At 41.2% G+C, this 23,339-nt stretch overlaps 1 long non-coding RNA gene across 1 annotated transcript; it reads left to right on the forward strand.

Moving 5' to 3' along the window:
• The first annotated feature begins 17,503 nt into the window (after positions 1–17,503).
• On the forward strand, positions 17,504–19,319 carry LOC138891796 (uncharacterized). Its single transcript, XR_011408124.1, has 3 exons — positions 17,504–17,700; positions 18,088–18,143; positions 19,057–19,319. It is a non-coding gene; the product is annotated as an uncharacterized lncRNA (long non-coding RNA).
• Positions 19,320–23,339: the final 4,020 nt, after the last annotated feature.

A 23,339-nucleotide genomic window follows, 5' to 3' on the forward strand; every position in this document is an offset into this window, starting at 1 on the left:
CTATGATAGTGTCGGCGACAAGGCCCCGGCTATACCTTGAGACATGATAATAATAGGAACAAAAGATACAATACATGACCCCGGAATGAGGTGGGGCTCACCAAGTCTACTGGGAAGAGGATGTGCCACTAATGCTGATCAGCATTGCCTGCTATGTGACCACTTGCATCCACTTAAAGATGTAGCGCCCCCAGCAAAAGGGATGTCAGTACCGTCGAATAACACTAGTATGAATAGCTATTCAAGTCAATTTCCATGTTATTAGGTTTGGTGATCTTTAGTGCCAATATTCCACAATTCACAATACCGCCGTATTCTTACACGGAGTCCGATCACGACCCGATCGGCTAGGTCGTCTCACTTGAGACATCAACCATAACCACAATTTCAATTATTATTTCCAGCACAGTCACCACCATGTGTGCGGCATGGCGTCCGATCACGGCCCGATCGGCTCGGCCGTCTCACCCAAGACGTTACCTTTTTCAATCAATCAACTCACATCATACTTCTTTCATATATTTTCGATTCATTGGCACTAGCGATCACGATTACAAAGTCATTCTTGGCACTTGGCCGTATTTCATAGCTCCAGTTACCTTTTCCACATTGAAATATCATTATCATTATCAACAACAATAAGGCTTCCCATTCAAGATATTAAATTCACATATGATTAATTTGGGAATCTTAGACACATAAAGGCTCTTCATACAATTTGGCATAACAACCTTTATTCGATCTTGACATGAAGTCTTAACATTTCTAACACATATTCCACATTTTTAACACATCCTCAAATGGCAAGATGACATGATGAAGCATTTAGAATAAATATTGATCATACATCCTTCTGCACACACACATTAGGAATAGTCAATTCAATAATGGTCAAGGACTTACACCAATTACATGAACACCATGGGATTCGGTTCTAAGAAGAAGGGGGTTTAGCCAACATACCTTAATTGAGCTTCTCAAACACTAAAATGATCCGAAATTCTTAGCAACTTCAATCTATTTTAGAAATATAATAAGTTGAACTAAAATTAAGAAGATGAACATGGTTTTAGCTCATTTGAGCATATTATCAAACACTAGGTGTGCATCAATGTTTTAAGGCCCTTTTGTGGAAGATTCCATCATTCCCCAATCCATTCTCTACCACTTTTAGCTCATAACCATCCAACATACTTCAAGGATACATGCATGCAAGACAACAACCCCCACACCCAATATTTGTCTCTCCTGTAACTAGACCTATCCACCTGTCGGAGAGCCCCAGAAACACATCCTTTAAACATATACATAAACCAATGACGTAACATAATATAAAACAACACCAACTCTGGCCTCACGTACATTATATTACCAGAAAGAAATACACTTAACGTCAATTTGTTCAAATGATACATAATTTATAGAAGGTAACCCTTAGAATTTTCACAGAACACAACTTTATAAATACATGGCTATTCAAACAAATAAGGATACTTTTTCTTCATTTCTTCCCCGGCCTCCCAAGTAGCCTCTTCAACTTGTTGGTTTCGCCATAGCACTTTCACGGAGGCTATTTCTTTACTTCTCAACTTCCAGACTTGCCTATCAAGAATGGAAACTGGAATTTCTTCATATGACAGTTCTTCATTAACCTCAATGGCCTCAACCGGCACAATAGCTGACGGATCTCCAACTACCTTCTTCAACTTAGACACATGAAATACCGGGTGCACAAATGACATCTCTGGTGGTAGCTCAAGCTTGTACGCCACCTCACCGATCCTCTGAATAATTCTGTACGGTCCGACATACCTCGGACTCAATTTTCCTTTCTTACCATATCGCATTACACCTTTCATGGGGAAAATTTTCAAGAATACCCAATCATCTTCTTTGAACTCCAAATCCCTACGACGAACATCCGAATAGGACTTTTGACGACTCTGAGCAGTCTTAAACCGCTCCTTAATGATCTTAACTTTTTCCATAGCCTGATGCACGAGGTCTGGACCTATCAACTCTACTTCCCTAATTTCGAACCACCCAATGGGAGATCTACATCTCCTACCATATAATGCCTCAAATGGTGCCATCTGAATACTAGCATTAAATTTGTTGTTATAAGCAAACTCTATGAGTGGCAAATAATCATCCTAGCTACCCTTGAAGTCGAGAAAACAAGCACGCAACATGTCCTCAAGCATCTGAATAGTACGCTCTGCCTGCCCATCAGTCTGTGGGTGGAAGGTTGTACTAAGATTCACCTGAGTACCCAAACCTTGATTAAATTCCTTCCAAAAATTAACCATGAACTATGCCCCTTGATACGAACTGATAGAAACTGGAGTACCATGTAGCCTGACTATTTCCTTGATATATAACTAAGCATACTGTTCCGCTGTGTCGGTAGATTTAACTGGCAAGAAATGTGCTGATTTCGTGAGCCGATCCATAATCACCCAAATTGAGTCAAACTTGCACGGAGTGCGAGGTAATCCTACCACAAAGTCCATATTAATCATTTTCCACTTCCACATTGGAATTGCTATGTTTTGTGCCAACCCACCAGGCCTTAGATGATCGGCCTTCACTTGCTGACAATTTGGGCATTTGGCCACAAAGTCCGCTACATTCCTCTTCATATCATTCCACTAGTAGAATTCCTTAAGATCATGGTACATTTTTGTAGAACCTAGGTGTACAGAATACCTAGAAGTGTGAGCTTCAGCCATGATTCTTTCCCGAAGACCGTCTATATTTAGAACACACAGTCGCCCTTGGTACCATAGTGTACCATCATCCATGACAAGAGAAAGAAAGTAGTTTTCTTATGTCTATGAATCCCCTCCTTCAACTGTAGCAACAATGGATCGTCGTATTGCTTCTCTTTGAACTCCACCACAAGCAATGATTCAGCCTTATTTTGCACAATTATCCCACCTTCACTAGAGTCTGCAAGACGAACTCCCAAGCTAGCCAATTGAAGCACCTCCTTAGCCAACGGCCTTTGATGTGCCTCCAAGTGAGTCAAACTACCCATAGATTTCCTGCTAAGAGTATCCGCCATGACATTGGTTTTTCCCGGGTGATATAGAATATTGATGTCGTAATCTTTTGAGTAACTCCAGCTATCTTCTCTTCCTCAAATTCAATTCCTTCTATTTGAAAATATATTGAAGGCTTTTATGGTCCGTGACTATATCCACATGGACCCTATACCGACAATGGAGCCAAATCTTTAATGCAAATACCACTGCTGCAAGTTCTAAGTCATCTGCTGCATAGTTCTTTTCATGATTCTTGAGTTGTCTAGAGGCATAAACTATCACCTTACCATGTTGTATCTTTAGTGGAACATCTTTATCACATTTCTCTTACATAAGACCTCCTAGGAATTGAGTTCTACGATAATTTCCCTGATATGGTTACAATCTTCTGTGAATACTTGCAACTCGCTCTTCCAAATTCTCAACAAAAGACATTACTGAATGAGTTTTCTCATAGGACCTTCTGTTTCAAATGAACAACATCTGCTAGCTTGCGCACATACCCTGATAACATCAACCTGCACGACATTGCATCAAATGTAAGGTAACATTGTGCTCAGACTTTCCTTAGCCAACCTCTATTCCCCTTATGTGCCTTATAAAATTCAAGAAACTGCTCTACTTCCCTTGTGAATATTCTCACGATCCCTCTCTACTATTAAACACCTCCCAAAACACATATCAACACCCTCTGTATATATACAATTCAAGAAGAGTCACTGGCCCGAATAGGGCATTCTCTTAAACTTGAGATCCTCCTCAATTCTTCAACAATGACTTTTGGTTTTACTCTTAAGTGTAAGACTTAGTCCACCTGATTCCATCCTCGATGAGTAACTCACCTCATTCCCCGTATTGTAGCTACCAATAGAGTTCCCTGATATTGCGGTTTAAGAGCTACTATGTTAAACATGTCTGGTCCGTAACAAGTGTTCATCATTTCTCAATCTATTTCAAACCTTTCTTTTGCCCTTTGGGTAGATTGTGTTGACTTTCCCTTTTTGATCGCCCTATGGCCTGGGCAATATGTTGGTACCATCTCTTCTATGTAACTGGAATATCAATTTCCATTGCATTTTGCTCATAGTGCGAAGTTGATAGCCCTATTGTGCCACACTCTTGTCTGCCTCCCATGAACTTGTAGTATCATTGTCCCTAGTTTGCTGAGTTTATCATACCACAACTTCACCACCAGTTGTCTCACTTTCCATTGTAATATGTAGACATGAAATCTCTCTAGATCTATTAGTTGATATTCAGTGTCACCCAAGTCGGTTGCATTACGGTTAGTCTTTTATACCTTCTATTAACACTTGTGCTCTAAGCGAGTCCACCATTCTGATACAAACTATTTTATGATAACCATGACCATCTCAATTTATAGTTGTTCTCCCCATTTCTCCTCGCCTCATTCTTCCTAGTTGGTGAATAGCCATGCACTCTTCCATATGTTACGTGGTCTTTTCCCTTAGTTGGGAATTCATCCCGCTCACCTCTTAACACTTGTTGGGATATCCGTGGGAAAGTGTGTTCATCCGCATATCACTTAACACTTCTTTGCTTGTAAGATTCTTAAGAGGCTCTCTATCAAGTCCAAATACCCTATTGGGTTATTATAGCATCACATTTATATCTCCCACTCGTTCCGCCTTTCTTAACGCCTTGGAACTTTGGTTAAATCGCAAATCCATGATTAACCCATTCTAAAAACTCGCAACCTTTCACATTTGACCTATAGTACTTCCTTGGGTTCCATTGTTCCTGACCCTCTAACAAGTATAAAATCTCTTTACAAACATACTCTTAGTTTCTAGGATCGTTGACCCTGTCATTTACATTGCCATGTATGAAGAATTTACCTTCCTTAACCTTCCACCTTTTTAGGGTACTAGTGGTCTATCATTAGCATATCCTTTCAGAGAATCACGTTACCCATTATCTCTTTTCTAGACTACACTTGTCTTCAACAAAATATTCAAACATCATAGCTACATGGTCTTACTCTTGTTTCATTATATTTAAGTGGCCTCACTATGGCCCTTCCTCCCCCACTTGGGGCAAATGTCCTGGATTTCGACACAAGTCTTGAATTTAGCAACTTCAGGGGAAAATGTCTCATGTCTCTATCCCTCATATATATGTTCGACTATTAGGGAGATTTAAGTCACCATGGTATTAGACTCGTAAGTTCTCTGCTCTTATTTAGCCACACGGGCTTGGGATTCCAATTCCTCATGTCAATATCCTCTAGGAGTGTAATACTACTTCGTACATTTCTGGATTCTTATAAAGTTCGTAGTGCAAGGGTCTTCTCATCGTGGGTTCAATTGACTCTCCTTTCATAACTTCTTGTCTCCTGGGAGAGACTACACTCTCATCATTAATCTTCTGGTCATGCCTCCCATATATCAGGTGCTTATATAACCAATTTTATTTCACACCTTAGGATCATTGACATGCTTCCCACACTACCCGCATGTGCTATTCAAGCTTACGTCTCACTTATCAAATCAATGTCTCTTGGAGGTGGGTAATCATTTTTAACACTTTTCTCGAATAAATTATGCTCGTGGTACTATGTACTTATCCTATATACCCATATCATTCGTTCAACAAGATACATGTGCCATCTCCTTAATATTCATGCCTTTGCCCATTGGTCATGTCATATGGCAACTTACTTGGAATAGACGAAAGAGTGTCTAAACTTACCTTGAATCTCAACGCACGAGTTAGAAGACAATCTTATAGTCAAGCTTTATCGCACGAACTGGAGTGTTGAAGAAGGGTAACATTCCTAAATGTCCATGTAGCCTTCAACTTATAGATGTGGTCGACAACACAACGATAAAAAGGACTCTACTAGACACGGCTTCGAGACATCCTAGGAGACTTTAAAACATTACGCTATGATACCATGTTTGTCATGCCCCAACCTCGGGAAGCGCGAGTGGCGCTCAACCAAGTGAACCCGGTTGAGCAAGCCTGTTAGTTATTCTCTACCCAACCCACCCATGATCAAGAAAAGACATGATTTCATTAATTGGACAGTAGGAAGTTCATACATGCAATACTAAATCGTTTCATTAGCTATTTCACCTTTAAGTCTCAAAATACATATATAACTTGTTTGACTTTTCTAGCACCCATGTATAGCCCATATAGTGTCTACAGAGCCTCTAAAAGATACAAAAGAGTCTATGATAGTGCTGGTGACAAGGCCCCAGCTATACCTTGAGACATGATAATAATAGGAACAAAAGATATAATACGTGACCCTGGGATGAAGTGGGGCTCACCAAGTCTGCGGGGAAAAGGATGTGCCACTAATGCTGATCAGCATTGCCTACTATATGGTACACCTACATCCATTTAAATATGTTGTGCCCCCGGCAAAAGGGATGTTAGTACCGTCGAATAGCACTAGTATGAATAACTAAACACCATCTCAAAAGAATGAATAATAATAATAATACAAGGGGAACAATCAAGAATTCAATAATAGCTTTAAATAATATTAAAACATCAAGTAAGGATCACATAAGTTTTCAAGTCAATTTCCATATTATTAGGTTGGGTGATCTTTAGTGCCGATACTCCACAATTCACAATACCACCGTATTCTTACTCGGAATCCGATCACGACCCGATCAGCTAGGTCGTCTCACTTGAGACATCAACCGTAACCACAATTTCAATTATCATTTTCAGCACAGTCACCACCATGTGTGCGGCATGGTGTCTAATCACGGCCCAATCGGCTAGGTCGTCTCACCCAAGACGTTACCTTTTCAGTCAAACATCTCACATCATACTTCTTTCATATCTTTTCGATTCATTGGCACTAGTGATCACGATTACAAAGTCATTCTTGGCACTTGGCCGTATTTCATAGTTCCAGTTTCCTTTTCCACATTTAAATATCATTATCATTATCAACAACAATAAGGCTTCCCATTCAAGACATTAAATTCACATATGAATAATTTGGGAATCTTAGACACATAAAGGCTCTTCATACAATTTGGCATAACAACCTTTATTCGATCTTGACATGAAGTCTTAACATTTCTAACACATATTCCATATTTTTAACACATCCTCAAATGGCAAGATGACATGATGAAGCATTTAGAATAAACATTGATCATATATCCTTCAGCACACACACATTAGGAATAGCCAATTCAATAATGGTCAAGGACTTACACCAATTACATGAACACCGTGGGATTCGGTTCTAAGAAGAAGGGGGTTTAGCCAACATACCTTAATTGAGCTTCTCAAACACTAAAATGATTCGGAATTCTTAGCAACTTCAATCTATTTTAGAAATATAACAAGTTGAACCAAAATTAGGAAGATGATCATGGTTTTAGCTCATTTGAGCATATTATCAAATACTAGGTGTGCATCAATGTTTTAAGGCCCTTTTTGTGAAATATTCCACCATTCCCCAACACATTCTCTACTATTTTTAGCCCACAACCTTCCCACATACTTCAAGGATATATGCATGCAAGACACCAAACCCCACACCTAATATTTGTCTCTCTATTTAACCCATTTTTGTAAAATTTCAAAATTGAGAGCTAGGACATAGATTCTTACCTTTAGGGTGAAGACTTCCTTTGTTAATCCTCAATGGTTGAGCAAGAATTGATGAATAATAGGTTGAAGGTTGCTCCCTCACTCTAAGCACTCTCTCTCTCTCTCTCACTCTAGAATATCATAAATGTGCTCAAAATGAGCTATGGTACATGTTTTAACGAAGAAGGGTCGGGTTTAAAAACCCCAAAAATAAATCCCCAAAACAGGATATGCGGTCCGCATATCGGCCGCATAATCTGGGTGCCAAAAATTGGATGGGTACTGACCGCGTCTGCGGTCACTATGCGTCTCGCAAACCTGTTCTGCGGTTGCATAATGCACCACAGAACTATTCTACGGTCGCATAGTGCACCGTAGAACCTCGCTCCGAGAAATCCCAAAGCTTGGTATGCGACCAGAGTGCGGCCCACAAAATGGCTATGCGGTCGCATAATGGCCGCAAAATTAACATCAAAATGATCCCGAAAACTTACTCACTCTACGACCATTCTGCGGTCCGCAGAGTGGTTCTATGGTCGCAGAATAGGCTGCAAAAATGCCTACTTTAGCCCAACATTTTCCTTTAACTCCCCAACACACTGTTCAATCCAAAAATCCCGAACCTCTACTATTATTAACCTCTACGCATGCTCCGGCATCACGGAACCTCAATTTTTAGGAAAATTTTCACAGGGCCTTACAATATCGGGCGGATTCAGATATTGGTATGTGAGTTGTCTGTGCGGTCATGAGAAATAATGTGGGCATGAGGTGTTGTGAGCATATGATTTGTGCTTTGAGACTCATGACTTGTGACTATGAGATGAGGTATCTTGGAGTAATTTTCGTTGTGAGACTTGTGTTAGAACGGCTTGATTAATTGGTTGTCATTTGTTTTCCTTATTTGGTTTCACTGGTTCTTTAACGTTTTTCTTATTACTTTCCTGTTTATATCATATGTTGATTCTTGTTGCCATTTACTGATTCCTGCTTTCATTATTAGCTCTATACATCTATATTGCATAGGTTATTTTGACTAGTAGGTGTCTTGATTTGTACCTTGTCACTACCCCACCGATGTTAGTCTTGATACTTACTAGGTACCGATTGTGGTGTACTCATACGACACTTCTGCCCATTTTTTTGCAGATCTAGGTATTGGAGATATCAGAGTCAGGCAGAGTTAGCTTCTTGATTGCGAGGATTCAAGGTAGAGCTACTTAGTCATCGTAGTCCCTTGGAGTCCTTTCCTTTTTTTATATTATACTGTCAGCTTGTTTTTTTAAACAGTATTGTCTTTCAATTTTTTGAGATATTTCTATGTATTCAGCTAGATTTCGTGACTCTATATTACCTAGTCTCGGGAGGTTATTGTGATTATTGCCGCGTAGGCTTGTTTCACCTTTATTTCGATTATTATATTAAACTCTATTTTAAACTATCATTGTTAAACTGGTTTAATTGTTGTAACTAATCGGCTGACCTAGTCTTAGAGACTAGGTGCCATCACGTCGCCTAAGGTGGGATTTTGGGCCATGCAAGTTGGTATCAGAGCCCTAGGTTCATATCATCTACGAGTCACGAGCAAGTTTAGTAGAGTCTTGCGGATCATTACGGAGATGTTTGTACTTATCTTCGAGAGGCTACAAAACTATTAGAATAAATCCACTTCTTTTATTCATGTTATGTGGATTTGTTGATTTCGAAGTTTGAGCCTTTGTATCTCTATTCTCCCACAGATAGTGAGGACACGCGCTACTGGATCAGCCAAACAGACACTCGCGCCCCCTTCTACAGCTGCGAGAGGTCGGAGCCGAGTAGAGGATGAGGAGGGCCACATGCCGCAGCTAGAGCACCTGCAAGAGCAGTAGTTGAGGAGCCACCAGTATCCCCGGTTAGGGAATAGGCACCGAAGGTGCCTGTTACCGAAGGTGCCTGTTATTACCCCCGAACTTTAGAAGACATTAGCACAGTTCCAAAGCATGTTTTGTACATTGGCTAAGGCGGGATTGATCTCCGTCACACTAGCTATTTCACATATTATGGGATGAGGCCAGACTCCCGCCGCTCGTACTCTAGAGCAGCAGGCTCATGTTGGTCATACTCCGGGTATAGTGTCGGTACAGCCTGTTATTATGGTTCAGCCTGAGATCAGGACAGGGGCATCAAAGGAGAAGTAGAAGAGGATTGAGAGGTTCAAGAAGCATGGTCCACCTACTTTCACGGGCACAACTAGCGAGGATGTGCAGGGTTTTTTTAGAGAAGTGTCACTGTATTCTTCGCACCATGGGTATTGTGGAGGTGAGCAGAGTTGCTTTTACTATATTTCGATTGTCGGGAGCAGCGTATCAGTAGTGGCAGGTTTATGAGGAAGGTAGGCCAGCTGATGCAGCACCACTCACTTGGACTTAGTTTTTAGAGATGTTTTTGAGGGAATTTGTTCCCCAGACCCCCCGGGATACATGGAGCACAGAGTTCGAGCAGCTGCATTTAGGCACCATGATGGTGTCAGAGTAAGCCATCAAGTTCAATGAGTTATCCCGTCATGCACATACTTTGGTTCCTACAGTTAGAGAGAGTCCGTAGATTTGTCAAAGGGCTCAGTTATGGTCTTAGATTCCGTATGGCCCGGGAGTTGGAGACTCATACTCCATTTCAGTAGGTTGTGGAGATTGTTAGGAGGGTAGAGCGTATTCGGGGTGAGGAGAGAAAGGATAAGGAGTCCAAGAGGTCTTGAGGTTCTGGAGGATTCAATGGATTTTTCTCTTCAGCTATGATCCATCATAGCGGAGGCTCGGCCAGTCGGCCAGTATAGTCCCACTACAGACTACTCGTGGTGCTTTAGTTAGTTAGGGACCTCAAGGTACTCATATGGGGTAGTCATCATTTAGTGCACCACCTGCACGAGGTTCCTACAACAGTTATTCCAGTTCTTCAATACAGACTCAGTACCAGCAGCTACACCCGTAAGAGGCACATCATGAGAGATTGTCCCAGACTCGGATTTCATCAAAGCACTCAGGCTATGGGCCCCATTCCAGTTGGTACTCCACATAGGTAGCAAGCTAGTGGTGGAGGACAGGCGGGTAGAGGTCGCCCTAGAGGGGGAGGCTCGGCCCGTTGATATGATTTCCATGGTAGGGCTGAGGCTGTTACACTAGATGGTATCGTTAGAGGTATGGTTTTGATTTGTCATAGAGGAGCATAAGTCTTATTTTGATTCGGTCATGTGTATCAGAGTGAGTCCTCCTATCTTGCTTCATATATGGGTGTGTTTCGTGATTTTTGTACTCTGCTTATGTGTTTACCTCTGTTGAGAGACTCTATAGTGGTAGCCCATGTCTATCATTTCAGTTTGTTCCATATTGAGAGCTATGAGACTAGAATGTATTTTTTTGTTACTCATTACGGTAGGTTTTGATATGATTTCTGGATGATTTGGTTATGATTTGTGATTTAAGTAATCTACCGGTATGGGAAGTCCATTACGTGTTGTGATTTGTTTTCACAGAATTGAGTTAGTGGAAGGTTTCGGTTTATGTGATATGTATTCTACTTGTGATTTAGAGCTGAGGATGGGATCCTCGCATTTTCGTATGGTTCGATTTGTTTGAACCGGCCACGTGCCGCAGTGGAGTTATATTAGGACCAGATCCTTAAGATTTGTTCATATGTTTTGATTCTTCCTTGTGAAATGGATTCATAGTATGGTACTGATAAGGAGTTGTGCTTGTCGGACTTGTTTAATAGTTCCCTCATGTGTTTCGCTTTCCATATTCAGTCATATTCGCGTTGTGCTTATTGGGTTTAGCTTGTGAGGTATTGTTTATTTGGGTGAGTGGTTATGAGGTCTTCATGTTTCTTGCATCATTTGTCAGTGCTGGATTTGATTATGGGCAGCTATTGTGTTTAGAGATGTTGTTATGGACATATGAGCAATGTATTACGTCGGGTAGTCATACCTTGTGGGTGTATGCATGAGATATCGCAGCTGGTTGAGGTTGATACAATATGTCTATGTGGGAATCGAGTCTTTAGAAAATGATCGAATGCTTAACAATTTGGTTCTAAGGCTTATCGGTTTGGGTGGAAGGAAGAATTTTTAGTTGAGATGGTGTTGTCAGACCTATATAGATTGGGGTGAAGTGGGATCACCCGCGAGTATATGTATGTGAGTTTATTCAGTGATTTCATGGCTTCGGAATGGTTCTTGGCACGTTTGAGGACGAACGTTTGTTTAAGAGTGGGAGAATGTAATGACCCGATAGGTCGTTTTGAGAATTAGCATCCTGTTCGATGGCTTAAGGTCTCGAGTAGCTTCATATTGTGTATTATGACTTGCGTGTGTGGCCGGGTTCGATTTTCAGATAATTCGGGATTTGATTCAGAAGAATGATTCTTGTTTTAGAAACTTAAGTGGCAAGAGTTGACTGGAGTTTGTCTTTTGTGTAGATGACTCCGGAATGGGATTTTGATGATTCTAATAGCCTCGTATGGTGGTTTTGGACATAGGCATATGTCCGGATTTGAATTTGGAGGTCTGTAGGTTAATTTGATGCATTTTGGCGAAAGTTGAAAAGTTGAAGGTTTGGAAGGTTAAGAGGTTTGACCGGGAGATGATATCGGGTTCGGATTGCGATTTTGGGAGTTGGTATAGCTCTGTTGTGTCATTTGGGACTTTCATGCAAAATTTGAGGTCATTCTGAATTGGTTTGATGTGCTTCGGCATTAGTTTTAGAAGTTGGAAGTTCATCAGTTTACTAGGCTTGAATCGATGTGTGATTCGTGGTTTTGATGTTGTTTGATGTGATTTGAGGCCTTGAACAGGTCCGCATTATGTTAAGGTACTTGTTGGTATGTTTGGACGGGGTCTCGGGGGCTACGGGTGTGTTTCGGATGCGCTACAGGCTATTTCATCCCATTTTAGATTGATGTTCTATCATCTAGTGTCTTCTTATTCGCGCTCACGTCTGCTCCTCCGCATTCGCGTAAAGGTATGGTAAAATTAGGCATTTAGTTCTTCGCGGTCTCGAGGAGGCGACTGTATTCACGAAGAGGCGACCGTGTTCGCGAAGCTGGAAAGGTTGTTGTCATCGCGTTTGCAAGCGATGTTACTCGATCGCGTATAAGGAACTGGAAAGGGTCATCAGGGGTTTTGCTCTTCGCGTTCGTGAGGGAGAAAACGTGTTCGCGAAGAGTGCTGGAGATTGTGAGTCACATTGGTGACTGAGTTCACGCATTCGCGAAGAGATTTTTGGCAGCTTATATTTTTGTGCTTTGCGATCGTGAAGTTTGTTTCGCGGTCGCATAAGAGGAACACCTGGGCAGACTTATATGTACTCTATTTCGAGGGTTTTTGTTATTTTATTACTTTTTGAGTTAGAGAGCTAAGATTTGGGAGATTTTGGAGAGGAGTTTCGCGTGTTGGATTGGGGTAAGTGTTCTTGACTCGGATTTGGTTATATTTCATGATTGCATCTTTATTTTTATCATTAAATTAGTCATATAAATTGGAGAAATTGAGGATTTTTGTAAAAACTTTCTAAAATATAAAATGATGATTTGAAGGCCGATTTGATGTCGGAATTGGATAATTTTTGTATGGTTGGTCTCATATCGGAATGGGTATTCGGATTTTGCCTGGTTCTGAGGTGCACGCCTGGGGTGACTTTTTTCATTAAAGATCGAAGTTTTATTATCCGGAATTTTTTTCCTATGGTTTTTATTTATGATATTAAGTTATTTTGGCTAGATTCGAGCCGTCCGAAGGTTGTTTCACACGAGAAGGTCAATTTAGAGTATTGATTTAGCTTCTTTGAGGAAAGTATCTTGCCTAACTTTGTGTGGGGGAACTACCCCTTAGGATTTGGGTTGATTGTTTTATTTGAATTATGTTAAAGATGTGTACGCGAGGTGACGAGTGCGTACTCGGACTTATATGTGAAAATTGACCGGTTTAGACTCTTAAGCTTTATTCATGTATTTATTTGAAATTATTAGCGCATGTTATATGTTTTATTTGCCAGGTTTACTCTCGAATTCTTTGTTTGAAGTATTTAGAATATGTCATATCCTTTACTTGTCAAGTTTACTCTTATATGCTTTATTTGAAGTTGTTACCTCTTTTGTTGTAATGGGTTACTCCTTTATTATTGAGTTATTCTTAATTGAAATTGTTGTTACATGATACCAATTCGTTCTTGGGTTATTCTTATGCATTGTACATAGTTGCTAGTTCATGTCATTTCTTTCATTGTTAGCTTATTTCACACACTTGAATTCGAAGTTTGTTATTTCATGGTAATACCTTCATTACTGAGTTTATTCTTAAGCAATTAATTGAAGTTGAAGTTGAAGTCATTAATCTGTTTTAGTTGAAGTTGTTGTTTAATTGGGTATTGTTCATTGTTGAGTTACTTTCCCCGTTCATTTTGTTGTTATTGAGATTTTGTACATATCATGCTTGATCTGTGGGCTATGTGATGTGATGATATTAGTATTGGTATTGTTAAGAGGTTGTGGCCTATGGGCATTTGTGGTATGAGCTGATATGTCGTGTTGTTGTGATATTAGCACATGTGAATTTGTTTATGTGGATTGATTGTTGTTATGCGGAGCATAAAGGTGGAATCTCACTGTTGTCGTAATGCGGAGCATAAGGGTGGTATCTCACTGTTGATGATTGTGCATAGTGATACGGGTGGCTATTGTATTATTGTTAGGGCAGAGCGATATGGGTGGCTATCAGAGTGATACGGATGGCTATTATGTTAAACATCTGGGAGGGGCAATAACGGTGGCTATTATGTTGTTATCAATACGGAAAGATAAGGGATGCTATGTCAGGTACGATATGTGCTGGCATGGGGGCATTATGTTGATGATATTCATGTGATAATGTCATTTTCCTTGTGTATGTCATGCACCTCACGTGACTTGTTGTGGTGCATTCAATGAGCTACTCGATGTCTTTGATATTACTAGCTGACTTGGATTATGATAGTACACTTGTACAAGCATACACAGTACCATGCCACTTATACCAGTTCAGGAGTATAAAACTAGACATTCATTGATCATGCCCATGTATTCTTGTCTTATCTGCTTCCAAGGTGATAATGAGCCTGTGACCATGTCGGGCGGATTGTGATATTGAGCTTGTGACCATGTCGGGTGGATTGTGATATTGAGCTTGTGACCACACCGGGTGATTTGTGATAGTGAGCCTGTGACCATGTCGGGCGGATTGTGATATTGAGCCTGTGACCATGTCTGGCGGATTGTGATTGTGAGCCTGTGACCATGCCGGGCAAATTGAAATATTGGATAAGATCATGTGTGGTGAAATAAATACTCAAAATCCATTAAGTGCGTACTAGCAAATAAATCCCAAGCACTGGTGTCACAAGTGTATTATCTACTAGTAGAATATACAAAACACTACGCTACTATCTGAAAAGAAAACAGAAAGTAAATACAAAAGAAAGACTTCGGGTGCTGCAGAATAGGCTCAGAAGGCAGCTCACCGCTAAGTCTCGAAGTATCAAGAGTGTGCGTCGGGCTGATAACTAGATGCACCTGCCTCAGATCCTGCACGGTTAGTGCAGAAGTGTAGCGTGAGTACATAAACAACATGTACCCAATAAGTATCAAGTCTAACCTCGAAAAAGTAGTGACGAGGGGTCGACTTCGACACTTACTATGGGCTAACAATAAAAATATCGAAAACGCTAAATAATCATGAGTTATGTAAATAATAATAAAACTCAAAACATGCAGTGAATATCTGAGAGGAGAACTTGCTGGTCTGCCGAGAATATATGACTACCACCACCTACGGGCCCTGCCCTCCAGTTGGAAAGTGGTAAAGTCCACCCCATGGGACTCCAATATCCTCATGTTGTGCAGTCTGTACCTGCGCCGATCAATAAAGTCCTGGGGGTCCTCATGTCACTCACCTCCAAAGACAGGAGGGTGTAGCCTGGTCCATCTGTCCAATAGCTTCTGCGACTCGCCGATCGCAGCTGGTTTGGGCTTATGTATAGATGCTGCCACTAGCTGGGCTCCGCCCAAGGGTAGTGCGCCCGGGGTCTGATATACGACAGTTGCATGCCCAGGAGCCTTAGCGGTAGGGGTCAGTGCTCCCCCTCCCGTCTAAGATGTGGCTGGTTCCGCTGGAAATAAACCAGCGAGAGTCATAATATCCATGAACCATATCATACGGCCCATGACCTCCTGAAATCCCGTTACAGACATGAAATCCACCAGAGATGGCCTTGCTGTAGGCACCTCACCCTGCTCCTCAATAATAGGGTCCGCCACTGGATCCACTGGTGGTGTGACTGGAGCAACTCTAGGACACCCTCGTCCTCTACCTCAGCCTCTGCATCGGCCTCTAGCTACAGGGGGAGTAGCTTCTCCATGGTCCAGAACATCCGCTGCGCGCATTCTCACCATCTATGAGAGAATGAGAGAAAGATACCAAGTACAACATTAACTGCACGATAGGAGATGAAGAAAGCATAGTTTCCTAACACCCTATAGCCTCTCGAAGATAAGTACGGATGTTTCCGCACCGATCCGCAAGACTCTATTAGGCCTGATCATAACTCGTGAGACCTACGTGAACCTAGTACTCTGATACCATGTTGTCACGACCCAATTTTCCTATAGGCCGTGATGGCGCCCAACGTCACGCCCAACATCGCCGCTAGGTAAGCCAACGTAGAACTAACCATGTACCTATTCTTTTGACATTTTAGAAATAGTTTATTTTAAATTATTAAATAAGGAAGAGTCGGGAAATTTAATAAAATAAAGTGCAAACAATTATAAGATCATGTGTGGTGAAATAAATACTTAAAAGCCATTAAGTGCCTACTAGCAAACAAATCCCAAGACCTGGTGTCACAAGTGTATGAGTTACTAGTAGAATATATAAAACACTAAGCTCCTATCTGAAATAAAGAAGACAGAAAGTAAATACAAAAGAAAGACTTCGGGTACTGCAGAACGGGCTTGGAAGGCAGCTCAACGCTAAGTCTCGGAGTATCAAGAGTGTGCACCGTGCTGATAACCAGATGCACCCGCCTCAGATCCTGCACGGTTAGTACAGAAGTGTAGCGTGAGTATATAAACAACATGTACCCATTAAGTGTCAAGTCTAACCTCAAAGAAATAGAGATGAGGGGTCGACTTCGACACTTACTATGGGCTAACAATAAAATATTGAAAACTCTAAATAATTCCTTCACCAATGGTAAATCTCAAGTCATGTTCCATCATTAAACAATTGTAACATCTCAGGCCAATAAAAACAATATCAAGTATAATTAGGCTCCAAGTGTTATTACGCATGATTTATGCCGAGGTCGTACGGCCCGATTCCAAAATATATGTGTAAGGCCCAGTTAAAATTTTCTAATGATTTAATATTTTAAAGTGCGACAACGGTATTCTAGAATAATGTATTTGAGTATCAAAGGAGACCTATGGGGTGGAACTGCATTATTTTGACATCAAAAGTGTTTCAACGGTGTCATTTCTTCGAGTATAAATGGTATCACATTAAGAAAATGAGCTTCAAATTCAGTTTTGATTGAAGTATTAGATCCGTATTGAAATTATGGAGTCATAGCAAAATGAATCGTCGAATTCCAACATCGTATGAGAGAGTTATGCCCATTTTCGGGCAAGATAGAAACGATTTCCCATCGACAGCGCCTAGGGTAGCGCGGGGCGCTATCCCTGGCGCAAGGATTTATTTTAGGTACTGGAACCAGTGCCACAGGCAGCGCCCCCATGCCACCTGTTGCGCCCGAAATGCTATCTACTCATTCGGGGTTCATTTTACCCCATTTTCTTGGCCGAACTTTGGGGTTTTCCTCCACTCTCTCGCGACCTCCAACTCCCCCCATCTTCAAGGTTAGTAATCCCTACTAATTTGGTGTTTCATTCCATCAATTCCACCCTAAAACTAACTCAATCCTCCATAAGATACATAGATTTTCAAGAAATTTCTTCAAGAATTCAAAGGAGGGTTTTGCAAGATTTCTTTCAAAAGGTAATCCTACACCCTTAGACTTTCATGTATGGATATATTATGGGTATATAAGTATGAATTAGGTATTGGAATTTATGGTATGGTGATTGGAAGCCATAAGTTCCCAATTTAAATACATAACCATTGTAGAGATTGAAAGGTGATTATTTGATGGAATTTTGTTGGTTGGGTGTGGATGGATGGTCATGTATGTGATGTTGGAAGTTATGAAATTTTTAAGAATTATGGTGGGATAAATTGTTGGTAAATGGTAGAAGTTGGATGAACTAATTCTATGGTTAAGAGGTGTAGAGATTCATGCCTACTAGGTGTTTGATAAAATGCCTAAATGGCCTAAATTATGGAATTTGTTACTAATATTGGTCCCATTGGATGTTGTTATTGTAGATTGAAGTTGCTTAGTGTAGTGGATCATTGTAGCATCATTAAGGGACGGATTTGAGGTATGTTGGCTAAACTCCTCTCCTAAAATTGAATCCCACGGTATTCATGTAATTTATGTAAGTCCCGAATTGTTCATTATGAAAGTGGCTATTCCCAATAAGCTTGTGTTGAAAGATATATGTTCAATAGGAATCCCAAAATACTTTTATCATGTTATGTTGTCATTTGAGAATATGTTCAAAGTATGGGCGGTGCAATAATAGTGTTTCGACTCCAAGTCAAATTCGAACGAAGACAGTAATGCCAAAATTGGTGAAAAGTCTCTATGTGTCTAAGACTCTTAATTGCTCACATGTGTGCTAGAAACATTGATTGTAATGCTTTGTTGTTGTTGATGATGGTGATATTTGAAAGTGAGAAAGGTGAACATGAAATACTAAATACGTTCGATGTGCCAAGAATGATTATATAATTGTGGCCACTAGTGCCAAAGAAATGAAAATATGTGAAAGAGGTATGAAACCAAATGATTAGTATAAAGGGATGATGTCTCAAATGAGACGGCCTAGCCAATCGGGTCGTGATCGGACACCATGCCGCACACATAGTGGTGATTGTGCTGGAAATTATGATTGTTGTTGATGTCTCTGATGAGATGACCTAGCCGATCGGGTCGTGATCGAACTCCGTGCTACAAGTACGGTGGTATTGGTAATGTGAATATTGGTATTATGAAAGGTGACATTATTGGTACTAAAAATCTCCCAATGTAATATATGGAAATTAATTTGAGCTCTGTCTTGATCCTAATTTGAGCTTTGATGTTGTTTAAGGTGTCCATTGATATTATGATTATTCTTGTTTGTATTATTTAACATTCTATTGAGAGGGTGTTTTGTCATTCATACTAGTACTATTCCATATGTACTAACGTCCCTTTTGCCGGGGGCGCTGCATCTTCAATGGATATAGGTGGTTCCACAGCAGGAGACACTGATCAGTGATAGCAGTACACTCTCTTCCCAGCAGACTTATTGAGCCCCACTTCATTTTGGGGTCATGTATCTTTTGTTCCTCGTGTATTGTGTTTGAGGTATAGCCGGGGCCTTGTTGCTGGCATTATCATAGTACTCTTTTGTATCTATTAGAGGCTCCGTAGACATAGTGTGGGTTGTATATTGGTGTTGGGGAAGTCAAACTAGTTATATTGTGTTTGAATTACTTATTCCACTTCAGACTATGAAAAATGTGTGTGAAATTTGAGACTTTAAAATGAAGTAACTAATGATAAGAATTGGTATTGCAGACATGATCAATTTATTGTTTGATTAACAAAAATATGTGTTCTTTTTATTCATGGATGAGTTTGAGTAGAAGAAAATCTAATAGGCTTGCTCGGCCGGGTTCACTCGGTTGAGCGTCGGTCACAATCCCCAAGTTCGGGGCGTGACAAACTTGGTATCAGAGACTAAGGTTTTAAAGTGTCCTAGGATGTCTCAGAGCCGTGTCTAGTAGAGTCCTTATTATCGGTGTGTTGTCGACCACATCTATAATTAGGATGCTACTTGGGCATTTAGGAATAAATCCCTTCTTTCATGTTCTCAATCGTGCGATAAAGCTGATAGTAAGATTGTTCCTCCTTTAACTCGTGCTTTGCTCTAACTTTCAGTATATAGCACCTAAGAAGAAGGCAAGAACTTGCCAAAGAGCTAATGTCACCCCAGTAGTGGTAGTTGATTCTATATTTAATGATATGGGTGAGCACCCAAGGAGTGAGAATATTCCTCCAGTTACTACACTCCATCATTCTACTACAACTGATCAGACCGCACTTGCCCCTACACCTACTGAGGGTGCAACGGTCCCTTCAACTGATATACCAGTTCCACCTTCAGCTCCAGCTTCCGATGGGGATCTTAGGGGAGCCATACAGATGTTGGCTCAAATAGTGGCTTCCCTGGACCAGAGATCTAATGTTGTGCCCACTTCTTCTAGTCAGCCAGGAGATTCTGCTAGTTCCAGGGTGAACAGGTTTCTCTAGTTGTATACTCCAGTGTACACGGCTACTAACCCAGATGAGGACCCCCAGGACTTCATTGATGAGATGCACAAGACTCTCTGAGTTATGCGTGCTACTGAGACAGAGGCGGTAGAATTGGCCTCCTACCACTTGAAAGAGGTGGCATATTCTTAGTTTGAAATGTGGGAGGAGTCGCACGAAGAAGGGAGCCCTCCGGCGAGGTAGGGTCAGTTTGTCGATGCTTTCATTGATCATTTCTTACCTGCCGAGACTAAGACAGCCCATGCTACTGAGTTTGAGAACCCGAGGCAAGGTAGCCTGAGTGTGTGGGATTACCATATGAGATTCGTGTACACTGTCTAAGTATGCTATTTACATGTTGCCAACTATGGAGGTTAGAGTGCGCCGATTTGTACAGGGCCTTAGTCCCTTGGAAATTAATGAGGCATTTACAGCAGCCTTGAATTCTGATATGAACTATGGGAAGATGGTGGCATTCGCTCAAGCCACAGAGACCCGCAAATTGAGGAACATAATGGAGCGAGAGGGTAGTAATAAGGCCCGGTCTGCGGGCAGCTTTGGTGGTTCTTCTGGTGGCGGCAGGTTAGCATTCGGGGGAGGGTCATCAGGGCCGTCCCAGTCCTTTGCTCAGTCTTAGTTTAGTGCACCGCCATCAGGGCCCAGTTAGCAGCAGTGGAGCCATTTCAGGCCCAGTCAGGGCAACAAGGGATCCTACCAACAAGGTCGGCATGGTGGTAGATTCCAACAGCAACGGAAACCCCCATGCCCTAGGTGTGGAAAGATGCACTTAGGAATATGCTACATGGACTTACCCATATGCTACGGGTATGGATTGAGGGGTCACATTCAGAGGGATTGTCGTTCGTCCCGCCAGGGTGCGGGCAGGGGCACATCATAGCTAGTCAGTTCTGCAAGTACTCCATATCACCTCCTCCAACTCGAGGCACTTCAACACCCACAGGGTGTGGTGCACCTAGGGGTGGAGCACAGAGTTCGGGAGGATCCGACCGTTTCTATGCTATGAGGGGTCGTCAAAATTCAGAGGCTTCTCCAGATGTTGTCACAGGTATATTGATTGTCCAATCTCATGATGTGTATGCTCTTATTGATCCAGGTTCCAATTTGTCATAAATCACTCCTTATGTTGCTATGGAATTGGGATATAACCGGAACAACTTCATGAGTCGTTCCCTGTATCTACTACGGTTGGTGAGTCTATTTTGGCCGCGCGGGTTTATAGGGATTGTGTTGTCACGTTGCATGGTCGGGACACCATGGCCGATCTCATTGAATTGGGAATGGTCGATTTTGATGTAATTGGCACGCCCCAAAATCGGGGAGCACGACCGGCGCTCAACCGAGTGAACCCAGCCGAGCAAGCCTATTAGATTTCCTTCTACCCAGCTCATCCATGAATAAATAGGATACACATTTACGTTAATTAGACAATGAGATGGTCATATCTGCAATACCAATTTCTCACCATAAGGTACTTTCATTAATAAGTCTCAGAACACACACACACACATACACACACCCCTTCATGGTTCAAAGTGGAACAAGTGATTTAATCACAACACAACTTGTTTAACATTCCCAACACCTATGCACAAACCATACTTAGTCTACGAAGCCTCTAAAAATACCAAAGAGTACAATGATAGTGTCGGCAACAAAGCTCCGGCTATACCTCAAAACATATACGAAACAAAAGATGCACAACCCCGGAATGAGATGGGGCTCACCAAGTCAGTTGGGAAGAATGAGCACCGCTATCACTGGTCAATATCCTCCGCTGTGGAACCACCTGCATCCATTAAAGTTGTATCGCCCCCGGTAAAAGGGACGTTAGTACATGTTTAATAGTACTAGTATGAAAACGAAACACCAATTTAAGAACTCAAAAATACAATATGAATATGATGAACCAGAGCGACAATAGAATAACATAGATAGCCGGTTAAACCAAAATAAGCTTATCAAGAGTTGTCATTAACATTTATAGAATTTAAAATAAGGACCTCTGTAACCATTTGCACATAAAGTGGCCCCGCCGCCTCACCCCAATATATGCGGGTGGAGGTGTAAGCACAATACCCATTTTCACACAAAGCGGCCCTGTCGCCTCACCCCAATATATGCGGGTGGAGGTATAAGCACAATACCCATTTTCACACAAAGCGGCCTCGTCGCCTCACCCCAATATATGCGGGTGGAGGTGTAAACACAATACACATTTCCACACAAAGCGGTCCCGCCACCTCACCCTAATATATATGCGGGTGGAAATGTACCAACTATACCAATACCTACACAAAGCGGCCATGTCGCCTCACCCCAATATGTATATGTGGGTGGTGATGCAACAACAATATCAAAATCATACACAAAGCGGCTCCTCCGCCTCACCCCAATATATGCGGGTGGAGGTGTAACCCTAATCATCATCTCTACACAATTTGGCATAATAGTTTTCCACATAAATCACGACTTGGAATCATAACACGTAGATACACAATCCATAGTTTGGAACACATCCTCGATTTATAATACAATATGATAACAACATTTGAAACACGAATTGAACATAAACCTTAGTCACAAAACTTATTCGAAATACTCAACTTGTAATAAATATCTTGGAACTTACAAGGATATTGGGGTTCCAATTCTTAAAGAAGAGTTTAGCCAACATACCTCAATTTAGCTTCCTTAAACTCTAAAATATTTCGGAATTCTTAGCAACTTCAATATATTGTAGAAATATAACAAATTGAACCAAAATTAGGAAGATGATCATGGTTCTAGCTCATTTGAGCATTTTATCAAACACTAGGTGTGCATTAAGGTTTCAATGTCCTTTTATGGAGGATTGCATCATCCCACAACCCATTCTTTACCATGCTTAGTTCAACAATCTTCACACACCCCTTGATATCATATGCATATAAACTAAACAACTCTCATGTCCAAATATTATCTTGCTAGTTACCCATTTTCAGATAATTTCGAAATTAGGGGTTAAGGTGTAGAATCTTACCTCTAGGATGAAGACCTAGTGAGTTTTCCTTCTTAATATTCCAAAATTTGACCAAGAATTGAAGAACAATTATTGAGGAATACCTTCTCACTCTAGGGCACTTTCTCTCACTCTAAAATGACAGATTTTAGCTCAAAAATGGCCCAAGACGTGTATTTAACGAAGTAGGGTTGG

This window comes from Nicotiana tomentosiformis, chromosome 5 (assembly GCF_000390325.3).
Source record: "Nicotiana tomentosiformis chromosome 5, ASM39032v3, whole genome shotgun sequence".
Taxonomy (NCBI): Eukaryota; Viridiplantae; Streptophyta; class Magnoliopsida; order Solanales; family Solanaceae; genus Nicotiana; species Nicotiana tomentosiformis.